Source organism: Petaurus breviceps, unplaced genomic scaffold (genome assembly GCF_028583685.1).
Source record: "Petaurus breviceps papuanus isolate PSGF00001 unplaced genomic scaffold, PetGlider_PUasm1.0 90330, whole genome shotgun sequence".
NCBI lineage: Eukaryota > Metazoa > Chordata > Mammalia > Diprotodontia > Petauridae > Petaurus > Petaurus breviceps.
The window spans coordinates 1,976,606-1,990,783 of record NW_027187219.1 but is presented as its reverse complement, the minus strand read 5'-3'; the positions used below and the strand labels follow the sequence as shown (position 1 = coordinate 1,990,783).

Genomic DNA, 14,178 nt, shown 5'->3' with positions numbered 1-14,178 from the left:
TTTTGTAGACTTTGAGCATAGTTCCAAAGTATTTTCTGGAATGGTTGGACCAGTTCACAACTTAACTAACAGTTTATTAGTGTTCACATCCCTTCCATCATTTGATATTTTGTTTTTCTGTCATGTTAGTTGGTCTGATGAACATAGAATGATACCTCAGGGTTTTTGTTTTTTAACTTCATTTCTTCAATCAATAGGGATTTAATGTTTTTTTCATGACAACTGAAAATGACTGAACAACAACAAAGTAAAATTAATGTGTCATTTTATAGATTAACAAATAAAACAATTCATCATTATTTTCTTGATATTTATTGATACATTTGAATTTCCTAGTATTTATAGTTCCAAATTTATTATCCTGTCTAGCCTTTTCCAGTGATCTAGGTGTCTGGGTAGCTAGGTAGCACAGAAGATATAATGCTGCACCTGGAGGCAAGAAGACATCATCCTTAGTTCAAATCTGGACCCATACATTTGCTAAATGGGCAAACCTGGAAAAGTCCTTAACTCTGCTTGCCTCAGTTTCCTCACCTGAAAAATGATTTGAAGAAGGAAAGGGCAAATCACTTCTGTATCTTTGTGAAGACAAACACAAATGGGGTCACAAAGAGTCTGACACAACAAAACAACAATTCCCTTGTAGGGGTGGGGATAAGGAAAGGGTCTTCCATTTCCTTGGGAAAAGGAACTCTATCAATGCAAGTCCTTCTTGGACTTCTATCAATGCAAAGCTACAACTTCTTTTCAACATACATATAAGGAGTTTTCTGAAGCATGAAGGAACTGTAATGGGAATGTAAATTTTAAAGATCTTCCCTGCCCCTAGGCTAAAGTGCACCTGGAGCCTGGGGTGGGAGGCTTGTTTTTCAGTAGATACTTCTTGATTGGCCAGTGGGTCAATAAGGTTGTTACATTCTCTGAGCCAGGAGAAGGCTATATAAGCCCTGATGTGAGGCTTTGTTTTGGGGACTCACTTTGAGAAGTGTTCTGTGATTTGATATGGATTCTGGGAAGCCATTGTCTGGAGCTCCCCCCCTCCCCCCCGGCTTTGAAAAACCCAGGTGTTGATTGGGTATGGATGTAATGGCTGGACAGTTTGGAGGGCTGTCTACTTGATCTGTTTCTGTCTTGATAATTCTGCCTGTATACTTTGAAGTTCGGGGTGCTGACCTTTTCCCCTGAACACGGTAAACAATATATGTCTGACTGATTAAAGTAAGCTTGTTAACCCATTTTGAGTTGCTTTCCTTTATCAAAGCAGATCCAAGAACTTGTGGTGGCAGCAAACCCTGAGGGCGCTTGGGGTGCTTGCTGCTACAAAAATGGCATCACGAACAGGATTTGCAGAGTAAAAGGAAAGTATGGGGGCTGGGATAATTGTTTGTTTCCCAGTTGTGGTAGCTGTGATTCTGTGGAGCAATGGAGCAGGAGAGAAGAATGGCCTGCATGCGGATTTCGCTGAGCTGAGAGCAGGAATGGTGAGCTGCCTGCATCGGGACCTGGGCAGAAGCCAGGAGCGGCTGCCGCCTGCGGGAGGAGAAGGAGCCCAGGAGTTTGGAATTCAGCCACAGGAAAAGATAAGAACTGAGCAGCAAAGCAGGGGCACTGAATGTGTTTCCTGGCTGCATCCCACAATTTGGGACCCAGGGGGAGGATGGACTTGTGACTATGGTGGGTGGGATGAAGTACCTTGGATCCCCAGGGACCCCACCTTGTATTCCCATTACAGGAACTCAGTAACTTATCCAAGATTATCTACCTTTTTCAAGGCACTGTTTATTTTATTTTGCTTTTTTTTTTGGAGGGGGGAAGGCAGAGAAATTGGGGTTAAGTGACTTGCTCAAAATCACATGGATAATTTTGTGTTGTGTCTGAGGCTAGATTTGAACTCAGGTCCTCCTGACTCCAGGGCCAGTGCTCTATTCACTGCACCACCTAACCACCCCAAGGCACTATTTCTTGAGGATGCTCTAATCATGTTACTCACTTGACTCTACTTAGCTGTCTCTCTAACCTACTATACTTTCCCACCAGTTTTCTTACCCACCTACCTTGGGGTAATGCTTCTCTGATTGGTGAGTCATTGGGCAGAATTATAAGTTTTGAAGGTGTTCAGCTTCTCACTTCTGTCCCCCTTCAGGCCCCATGATTTGGAGAAAGGTTGGACAAGATATGGTGGCTCTACTTTTAACTCCCCTTCATATTTTGTCTTCCTCTATTAAAATGTAAGCTTATAGAGTTTAGGAACTGTATTATTGCTATTGGAAGAGAGGGTATTCTACCATGTATGTGTGTCTGTTTGTCTGTATGTATGTAGCTAACTCTCTAGCTATCTTTCATATCTATTGTCTTCCACATTGGACTGTGAGTTCCTTGGGAGCAAGAACTATATTTGGCCTTTCTTTCTGTCCCTAGGCTTAGCGCAGAACTCATCACATAAGATGTGATGAATAAATGGTTATTGAGTAACAGACTGGTCTTTTCTTCACCTCAGTTGACTGAGGTCCTTTTTGTAGCCTTTCCTGGGCAGAGGGCAAATTCAGTCTGAGTTAATGCTTTAGGGAAAATAGACTGACATAAGATGATGTAGATCTTAGAAGTCATAATGTACAATTGCATCATTTAAAAATGGGTATACTTAGGTAAAAAATATTAAGCCACTTTTATTGCCCAGGGAAACATAAATATTTTGTGGAACTCAAACCTAGAACTTCTTGTAGAGTAGTATGTGAATTGCTAAGGTTGTGTAGGTAGGGGAAGGTCATGGCCATCATACTGATGAGTAGAAGCAAAGACATAAAAGTATGAAGACATGATTTATGTTGGTAGAGAAGCAACAGAACCATCCTGAGAGCAGCTTTTTGCTAAACTTGTCTGTTGTCGCTCAGGGGATAAATTAGCATTGCATCCGTTCTTCTGCTGATGAAGTTACCTGAAGTCAATGGGCTGGTGTCATGATAATTCACTACAGACAATGAACACTTGTAAGATGGGTAAAAGGATGATTAATTCACTCTATTCAATATAGCATTATATCTAAGAGGGTACTTTTCTGGGGAGTATTGTTTTGGTGCTATATCTACCTATTTTAGGTTATTTTAGACCTATTTAGACATATTTCTTAGCTTTTTATGCTTTCAAGGATGGATTTATTTCTTGTGAAAATGTCCTCTGAATTATCTTGTCAATGGTAACTGTGTTTTTCTGATTCCTCAGACTAAAGATGATGGGCCAACTCCTTCCCCCCCCCCCGCAAAAAAAATATACTAACATTATGGAAAAATCGGGCAACAGATGAGCACAAAGCAGTTGTAAGACATGTTTATTAGTGAAGGGAGATAGGTTGATTTCCAGTTGAGGTGTTTACAAAGAATTTATGAAGCATGACTGAGATGTCACAGATATTTGGCAAGATATGTTGCTCAGAAAAACAGATATAGGAGAGGACATGTGTGGGGCAGTAATAATTACAACAATGGTGAGAAGATGCCCCATCTCAGGACCACCAGGTAAATCAGCAGGAAGAGTACAGAGCATAGGATCTGTATTTCCTGTATGTCATGGGACCTGGAATACACCACTAAGATTAAATTCTCCTTTCTACCCTTATGGAGCATCCAATCTAGTCATTGATTAAATCATATTCACAGATATGACATATGACAAATTACATGAAAAATATCATGAAAATGATAGTAGATAGGTATATTGCAAAAGTAAATTATTTTAATATCTGAGAGAAAATGTCATGGGGAGGAAAGGGACAATTTTAATTTAATAAAGGGCCCCCACAATGCTGATTTCACTACCAGTTTATTTCACTACCAATGTTAATTTCACGATTCACTCCCTGGACTTCATTAGCTTTTTACCAGCTTAACTGCCCCTGTATAGGCACTTCCCCTTCCAGTTCCCTTTCTGTTTTGGATTATTCTATTAGAATGATATATCTTGGAGAAATCTGGGTTAGTTGTGTTTGTATCTCTAACTCTTATGAAAAAAAATTCATCTTTTAATTTTAATAATTTTTATCTACTTACATATAATAACAATTTAACATTCTTTTTTAAAATTTTGAATTCCAAATTACCTCATTCTCTCTGTCCCTCTTTGAAAAAGCATGCAATGTGATAGAGAGAATACAAGTGTAGTTATGCAAAATTTATTTCAGTATTATACAGGTTGCAAAAGAAAACACAAACTAAAACACACAAACATAAGAGCAATTAAGGAGGTTTAATAAAGTAGGGTTTGAGGTAAATTTGGACTCCATCAATTCTTTTTCTGCAGGTAGATAACATTTTTCATTATATGTCTTGGATCATTGAATTGCTGAGAATAGCTAAGTCATTCACAGTTGATCATCTTATAATACTATTGGTACTGTGTGCAGTGTCTTCCTGATTCTGCTCACTTCACTTTGCAACAGTTTATATGTCTTCCAGGTTCTTCTGAAACCTTCTTGATCATCATATACCACAGTTTGTTTAGGCATTTCCCAATTGATGCTCATCCCCTGAATTTTCAATTCTTTTCCACCAAAAAAAATTGCTATAAATATTATTGTACATATTTATTTTCTTTATTTTTTTAATTTTTTGGATACTGAGTAGTGGTATTACTGGGCCAGAGGGCATTCACAGATTTATAGCCCTTAATATATATCAAATATGAATTATTCTCCAGAATGGTAGGATAAGTTCACAACTCCACCAACAATGCATTAGGGTTCCAAGTTTTCCATAACCATTCCAACATTTACCATTTTCCTTTCCTGACATATTAGTCAGTCCGATAGATTGTAGTTGGTACTTCAGAGTGGTTTTCTCTAATCAATAGTGATCATTTATTTATCAATTGGAAATGACTTGTATTCTCATAAATTTGACTTGTTTATATACTTGACAAATGAAACCTTTAACAGACATACTTGCTGTAATTTTCCTCCCAGTTTCTTGGTTTCCTTCTAATCTTGGCTACATTGGTTTTGATTGAGCAAAAAGGTTTTAAATTTAATATAATCAGAACTATTCATTTTATATCCTACAATGCTTTCCATCTCATAGTATCATAAATTTTTTTTATCAATAAATCTGACAGGTGAAATATTCCATGCTCCCATAATTTGCTTCTGATATAAGTCTTTATGTCAAAAACATGTACTCATTTTCACTTTGTCTTGGTATGTGATGTGAGATGTTGCTCTATACCTAGTGTCTGGTTAAATGCTTTCCAGTTTTCCTAGACATTTTTGATAAATGGTGAGTTCTTGGCCCAAAATCTAGGAACAATGCAGTCACACCCATTGTCTACTGCTGGCTTTCCAACATGCAATCTGCCCTGCACTGCACTCCAAACCTGACCACTGCCCTGGTGAAACACATTTTTGGCCAACCTCCTAAGTTGTCTTGGACTGGAAAATTATTTTACCCTGAATTTTTGTTGGTTAGGCCACTTTAGTATTTTATTCAATGTATCTCTTTAAAGTTTTTTGGAGAGAAATTTGGAAAAGCTCAAGGGAATCACTGTTTATTTTGCCATCTATCTCTTGTTTAAAAGGCAAAAAATGTGCACTTAATAAATGCTTTTGCTCTCTCCACCCACACCCATCCATCCATCCATTCCTAATACAATATCTCTGTCTCTTCTGTCATCTATCTCTCTCTGCATGTCTGTCCCTCTTTCTCTGTCTCTTTGTCTCTCTCTGTCCCTTTCCATCTGTTGGTCTGTCTGACTCTCTCTCCAGATATTCAATCAAACAAACTTTCATCAATTGCCTCCTAAGAAAGAGATGCAATGTTAAGTGGTAGGTAAATATAAAGTAAATTCAAAGAAGGAAATAGTTTTCAAGAAGCTTAAATTAATATACAATGATTTATTATGCAAATACTGTGTGCAAAAAAACTGTCCAAGGGATATAAAGACCAAACTGAAATAGTCATTGACCTCAAAAAGATTAACTAGTTCCTAATTCATATAAATAATTGATTCCCTGAGGTGGTTGCATTTTAAAAATTCACATCAGATATTTCCCTTGGACTACAACCAATTACCACATTTTTTCATAATTGTAACTTCAAATTGTGCCAATTGAAATACACACGATCACTTCAACAGTGCAATTATTTTTATTAATTGACCAAACTGTACACTATTGAAAGGGAATAGAGAATACACCAGGAGAGATAAGGCATTTGTAGATGTAGTAGAAAATAAAAAGTATTAAGTGCACAGGAAAAAAAAGATAAGCAATGTATAAAATTAGGTATAAAGAAAGATTACTTCCAGCTTGAGAAACAAAGAAAGATTTTGCACAAGATCATAACATCATAACATGAGATGGAGGGAATATGGTGACTTAGGGAAAAAAGAGTTAAATTTCCCAGGGAACTGAGATACACACACACACACACACACATGCATAGACATGCATGCATACGTGTCTGTATGTGTATGTATATGTTTGTGTGTACAGGTGTGTGTATGTATTGTGTGTGTTTGAAGGATTAATAGATCTTCAATATACAAAGAAGAACAACATTACCATTATAGAGAGGAGTGGAAAGTGACAAGGCAAGAAGCATGTTAAGGGGGAAAACAACACAACTATCCTGATGACTGCTTTTGGTTAAGCTTATCTACTATTGTTTGGAAGATCAACGAGTGTTTTGTCCATTCTTTTGATGGCAATGTTGCCCAAAGGAAATGGACTGGTATCAAAGTAATTCCACCTTTGACAATAACTACTTACAGGATGGGACACTATTATGTGAAAATAAATGAGCTGTTCATTCCATCCCATGTAACATTTCATGTAAGGGTCTGTTTCCCTGGATGGTATGTTTTTGGTGCCATTTCTCGCCATTCTAGACTACCTCAGGTTTTCATCTTACACATTTGACATATCAAATATATGTTCTTCAACTATTTTATATTTTCAAGGATGGATATTTCTTTTTTGGGTAAAAAAAAGATCATCTTGATCATCTTGCCCATAGCAGTTGTGACCTTCTGGTTCCTTAGGCTGTAGATGATGGGGTTCATAAATGGGGGCAGTATTGTATACGCCATAGCAATTAAAAGGTTTTGGATAGGTGATGTGTCTGATGTGTCCTTGAGGACTGCAGTCATTACAGAAATGAGAAATAAGATGAGAATCATCAACTGAGGGGAGCAAGTGGAAATGGCCTTGTAGCGTCCTTCCTCAGAAGGAATCTTGAGCACACTGGAGAAGATGCGAGCATAGGATACAATTAAAAAGGCAAAGCAGAATAACAAAGAACACAAACTTCCTACAATTAATACAAACTCAGTATTAAACACATCAGAGGCTGAAACCTTCAATACATGAGGGATATCACAGAAAAACTGATGGATCATGTTGGATCCAGAGAAAGGCAGGCGGAACATGTTCCCTGTGTGTGCAGCTGAATAAATAAGCCCACTGAGCCATGAGCCAGCTGATGCCCAGATACAACATGTTGGTGTCATGATGATGCCATAGTGTAGGGGCTGGCAGATGGCCACAAAGCGGTCATAGGACATGGCCACAAGCAAAGCAAACTCTGTTGCTGAAAAAAAGAGAAAAAAGAAGATCTGAGCAGCACAGCCAAGGACAGACAATGACTGTGTTCCAGACAAAGAATTCACAATGAATTTAGGAAGTGTGACTGAGATAGTGCAGATATCCAGTAGGGATAAGTTGCTCAGAAAAAAATACATAGGACAGTGAAGGTGTGGGTCAGTAATAATTGCAGCAATGGTGAGAAGATTGCCCATCAGGGCAGCCAGGTAAATCAGCAGGAACAGCAGAGCATGTAACACCTGCAGCTCCCGCATGCTGGAAAACTCCATAAGGAGGAATTCTGTGATGATGGAGGAGTTGCCCATCTCTGCTGGTGAGTTGTAATTCAACTGAAATCAAATCACACTATGAGTAGCAGAAACAGTGTTGAAAAGAAGAGTGAATTAAAGTATTTATTCAAATAGAACTTGAAAACTATTCTATCCCATTAAACCTGAATAAAACCAAAAAATCATTATATTTTCAGCCAAAACACCCGAAGGCAGAGCTTACAGTAGAAAAGATGAGGCTAAGATGCATCCAACAATTCTGGAAATGGAGTTTTAAATGGAGCTTTGGAATGGAGCTCTTCAGAATGACCAGAGGAAGTTATTCATTATGGACATTAGGAAAATGAATAGTACCACTACGAAGTTAATAAATAAGAATATCACACCCAATTATCGAAATGGATTTCATGCATGTGCAAGTTTACACATATGTGTGAGCATGCATGTATACAGTTATACACACATATAAATACATGTATTTGCATATACACATCTATATATCCATAGAACTATATATATATTTATATTTAACAATCTATAGATCTAGATGGAAAGAGCAAATGAAGGAGGAGAATGAGGGAAAGATTAATACTTTTATTGCATATTTCATAGTGTTGAGTTCAGGAAAGTAGTTTGAAAACATTAAAACATTATATGAATTAATTTTTTGATGGTATTGTTTCACAGGTTGGGAAAGCAAGGCCCAAACTGATTAAGGGTTTTGTATAAAATAACAAAGACCATTAGTAGTGAAGTCCAAACTTAAGACCAATTTTTCTGACTTTAAATGCAGTCTCCCTCATAAAAAACAGAAATACAAATGGCTTTGAAACCAGTAATAGTGATTGATCTTTTGTTGTTGTCGTTTTTGTTTCAAAGACATTTTTCAGCTGTATCCAACTTTCCTTTTCACCATTTGGGTTTTTTTCTTGGCAAAGATACTGAATTAGTTTGCCATTTCCCTCTACAGATCATTTTACAGATGAGGAACTCGGGCAATCAGGGTTAAGTGACTCACCCAGGGTCACTGAGGTATTAAGTATCATAGGCCAGATTTGAATTCACAAAATTGAGTCTTCCTGACTTCTGGCCCACCACTCTACAGTGCTATCTAGCTGCTCAATTACACTATATAGAATATATATGTATGTATGTATAGGTAGAATAGATAGAATAGAATAGAGGACAATATTAAAAGGATCAATATATACTGTTTAAGACTTATGTGCTAGGCTTAAACTAAAAAGAACCTGACACAATAGAAATGTCATCTCTTCCCAAACATTCATCATATTTTTGTTTGTTCGTCTCCTTTGCTAACCTCATCTCTGTAGTCCAGTCTTTTTAGTACTTCCCTGGCATTTCTAGGGCTCTGATTCTGAGTTACAAGTAAGTAGCTGGTCAACATTTTACTGTTCAGATGTGCTTCCTCATTGTTGCTAAGACTGTCCACACTGACTTTGTTTTCTGAAAAGAAAAGACATCCCACTCACGCCCCCAAATTGATGGCTAGCAGAAGCCATTTTGTTCTTCAGACTGAAAAATCACCATCCAAATAAATTTTCTTTTTATCCTCAGCCACTGAGAATCTCCTTTAACTAGGTGAATGATATTTCTCCTTATTCTTGTGAGACTTCATTCCTCTAGTTGGACAAGACCAAACCAGAGGCTAGCCCAAGTCTTCCGTCTGGCTCAATGATCAGAAGATGACTTGGGAATTCAAGAGATCTGATTTTTAGAGTTAATTTTACCCCTTCCTTGGCATTTCACCCCTACTGTTGCCTGTTCTTCTCTTACTTCTTGCTTCTGAGCATCAGGCCAAGGATATGTAAAAATTACCTTTTTGGATCATATAATCTGTACTGCTCTACCAGAATCAACATTTATGATTTCTCTAATTTCTGCATAATATTTCTTATTTTGTGAAAGGAATTCATTTACCTGATCAGCTACTATGAGAATGAACCACTACAAGAGCTAATTGGCTCTGGAAAGGAATTAGGAATGGGTCAGTGATTTTATTTCTATAGGCACTAGCTGGAGAAAAAACTATGTGTACCAATGTAGATGGACAAGACAGACACAGAGCTAAAGTAGAAGTGGATATGGAGATGATAGTGACAGAGAGAAATGGAAACACAGATAGTAAAAAAAATATACTGAAATAAAATTACACATACAGGGGCGGCCAGGTGGCTCAGCGAGTAAGAGCATCGACCCCAGTGTTGGGATGACCTGGGGATCAAATCCGGGCTGAGATACATAGCACCACACCCAGAAATAACTAGCTGTGTAACCTTGAGCAAGTTACTTAACCCTGATTGCTTAAAAAAATACACATATAGAGAGAATAGATAAATGAATAGATAAGATATATAGATGGATGCTATAGATAGCAATAGAAATATTGATGGAGTAATATCCTGATATAGGTACATGTGTATGTCTATATATACATAAGTGTGTTTTACATATAGAAAAAACTGTGTATATATTTATATACATTAAATAGTGTTCACATACTCATATGTGTGAATACATGTATGTAGGTAGAGAGAGGGTAGATAGATGGATAGATAGATAGATAGATAGATAGATAGATAGATAGATAGATAGATAGATAGATAGATAGATTACAAATAGATAGATGGATGGATAGTTATATAACACCTCCACATCACCACAAATACTCTTTTAGACCTCAGCCTCCTTCCCAACTTTTCCCCCAAACTTGAACTCCCAAGTAGACAATAGAATTCATTCTCCAACCTTCCAAATATCCCATCATTTAGTTTCACAGTTCAGTCATTTTAACAGCATCGACTAAAATCAGTGCCCCTGAATTCACTAACCTAGTGTAATCTCATCTCCTGCCCTATATGCAAACCTATATACATTCACCTAAAGAAGACACAGATCTATAAACATTCACATTTATACATATACATAAACAAAATATTTATTGTAGGATTCAAGGCTTCTCTTTCCCCCTCTATGATCAAAAGTGAGAAGGAAGTCACAGACCTAGAATCCTCAAAGGACAACATGACAAAACACAAATTTAGAGGGTTTTAGGTCATATCGGCAGTCCCCTCATTTTAATTTTCACTGAAGAATGAGGAACATTCACTTTATTTCCTGCACATCTAAATGCCCATTTTCTAGTCAAAGGGTAGGAGATCAAGCATCTACTTCAAGCCATTCAAAATGGTTCTCCACCTGAAAGAGTTATTGAAAGTCACACACTTTCTTTAAAAATAGCTGGGGAATTGCTGAGATCCTCGGGAAAGTCTATCATCTCTCTGAATGTTTCTTCCAAATTTGATTATGGGAGCAGAAACTGATAATTGGAAGGAAGCTTAGAGCTCAGTTATTCATGCCCTTTCTTTACAAAGGAAGAACAGAGACAGGCAGTGATGGACTCTAGGTTTCTCTGGTTATAAATGACAAAGTCCAGATTAAATAACTGTCGTCTGCTTCCCAATCCTACACTCCCTCCATTGCATTTCCCCAAATGGCCTACTCCTCTTTGTTGGAACAAAATTACATTACGAATGAGGAAACCTGGGAGGTGAAGTTACAATCGAACACAGAGTCCCTGTGTCCTCCAGTTATCTTTGCAGCACTCCATCATAAAGATTAAGCTACAAAGTGCAGGAAGGAATTGACCCTTTTGCACAACTCTCCTGGTGATCAGTAACACAAATTTACAATTAATTGAAAGGAGAACTGGGGTCTATCATCATAGATCAGAACAATAAATAAGAATCATATTTACAAAACACTCTTGGGATTCATAAAATATCTTAGATATATCATCTCTAATTAGTTTCAATACAAGTCTTTGAGCTACAAAGATAATACTATGCACATTGTAGAGGCATGGTGTTTGGAGGGGGAGGTTGGGTTCAGCTAGGCTGAGGCTTACCCACAGTCAAGTCACAGTACATCAACAGGCATTTATTAAGTAACTACTATGTCCCAGACACTGGTAAGCACTGGGTTACAAAGAAAGGCAAAAGATCATCCCTGACTTCAAAGAACTCACAGTTAATAGGGAGGAGAAAACAAGTAAACAAATAGGTACAAATGACATATACAGGAAGAATTGGAGATAATCTCAGAGGGAAGCCAAAAAGATTACACAGCTCATAAGAGTCAGAAAAAGAATTTGGGCTAAGCTCTTCCTTAATTCCAATCCACCCTATTACCAACAAGGTGATACCAAACAAACTCCCAGAAGAGAGAATCACTTACACAGACATTATCCCTGTGATTTTGAGCTCAAACGTGAAGCACCTGAGCAAACTGACCAGTCACAAAGGAAAACAATCATAATCATAATGAAAATACCTGAGTTATTTGTTCCGAAGTGTATACTGTCCAGTTATTGACATTAGGTTCTCTACCTACTTAGAGTTCTAGACATAATCTGGAGACTATCTCTTTCCTCACCAATTAATCTCATTCTCACTGGCAGACTAAAAAATGTGCCAAAGCACTGAAGTCTAAGCTTCTGGACCTATAAGCATCCTGGAGATTTTGGATGATTCTTTTGTTCTAGAACTTGGTGAAATATATTGTCCAGTGTCTTTTGGAGAAGGTGCTGCAAAAACACCAGAGAATTTAAGATAAACATCATCATACCCTGGGTTTCTATGGATTATCTGACCCACCCCTTGAGAATAATTAGGTAGGGTATAGTCTATTGTATAAACAACTTGGTGAAAAAAGTTCTCCCTCCTGTCTCATTAAGTTATCAGGAATAAATCACTGAACTCCAATTGCCTCAAAAAAAAAAGTTCTCTAGTTGGCATAAAAGCACTTGCTCCTCCTGCCCCTTCCTACTTTTCCATTCTTCTTATACCTTGTCCCCCTCACCAAACTCTACAGTCCAGTCTGTTGACTCAGAGCTCCTTGAGATGACACACACTCTCATCTATCTCTGTACCTCTACACTGGCTGTCCCCTGAGACTTAGAGGGCTTTGCCTCTTCACTGGAGCCTCTTAGCTTCCCTGGATTACTTTAAGACTCAACTCAAATTCCACTTTCTGCCAGAGACCTTTCTCATTCCCCCAGCTGCTAGTGCCATCCTCTCATAGATTACCTTCCATCTACTCTGTGTCTTGTATGTACCTAATTATTCACATGGTGTCTCTGCCCATTGGAATGTGAGCTACTGGAGAGTGGGACTAACTTTTCCTTCCTGTGTATCTCCAGTGCTTAGCACAATGCATGGCCCACTCAATAACCATTTATTAAGTGCCAAAAAATAAAATAAAACTTTAGTCATAAAATTGTAGGCTACTGGGAATCTATCAGTCCATGAGTCAATAGTCAGTAAAGACTTATTGAATGCCTACTATATGCCAAGCACTCTGTTAAGTGTAAAGGAAATGGGAAGAGGAAGATGAAAGGGAGATAGCACCTAGCACAAGGGCATGAGGGAGAAGTACAAAGTCAGTTCAACTGGCAGGAAATGAGGAGAAGACAGTGTTGGGCTCCTCCAATAAATGAAGGGTTTAGAGGTCTTAGTTCTGCCCTCAAGTCAGAGGGTCCAATTAGTGGGGTAGAAGGGAATCATAACATAGGAGTAGTATGGTTGATTCCATCTTACAGGATAATGTGATTTCACAATTTGTCTTTTTTAACCTTTAATTCATTTATTAGCAATTTTCAAATCATTTCTTAAAATTTTTTATTTAATATTCCTTTTCATAGGTCTGTACCCTAAAGAGATCAAAGAAAAAAATGCAATTCTATGTACAAAATATATATATATATATTTCTTGAAGCTCTTTTTGTGGTGGCAAAGAATTGGAAATTGGAGAAATGCCTATCAAAGGAGGAATGACTGGACAAGTCATTTTTTGTGATTGTGATGGAAAACTACAGTGCTATGTGAAATGAGGAGGGCACTGGTTTCAAAAAAACATAGAAAGATTTGTATGAACTGCTGCAAAGTGAAGTGAGCAGATAGTAATAGCAATATTGTAATGATGCTCAACTGTGAAACACTTAATTACTCTGCTCAATGCAATGATCCAAAACAATTCCAAAGGACTCGTGAGGAAAGGTACTATCTTCCTCCAAAGACAGAATTAATGAACAGAATTAAGTGAAAAGTAGATATAAATTTTTCACTTTCTTATTTGTTTTCCATTTTGTGAAATGTCTCATATGAATATGTGTCTTACATTATTTCACTTGTATAATGGATATCATATTGTTTGCATTCTAGGTGACCAGGGAAGGAGTGGGAGGGAGAGAATTCAGAACTCAATTTTTTTAATGTTAGAAATAAATAAATTACAATTTTT

At 37.5% G+C, this 14,178-nt stretch overlaps 1 pseudogene; it reads right to left on the bottom strand.

Moving 5' to 3' along the window:
- Positions 1–7,043: 7,043 nt before the first annotated feature.
- LOC138177063 (olfactory receptor 14I1-like) lies at positions 7,044–7,893 on the bottom strand (annotated as a pseudogene).
- Between the last annotated feature and the right edge of the window lie 6,285 nt (positions 7,894–14,178).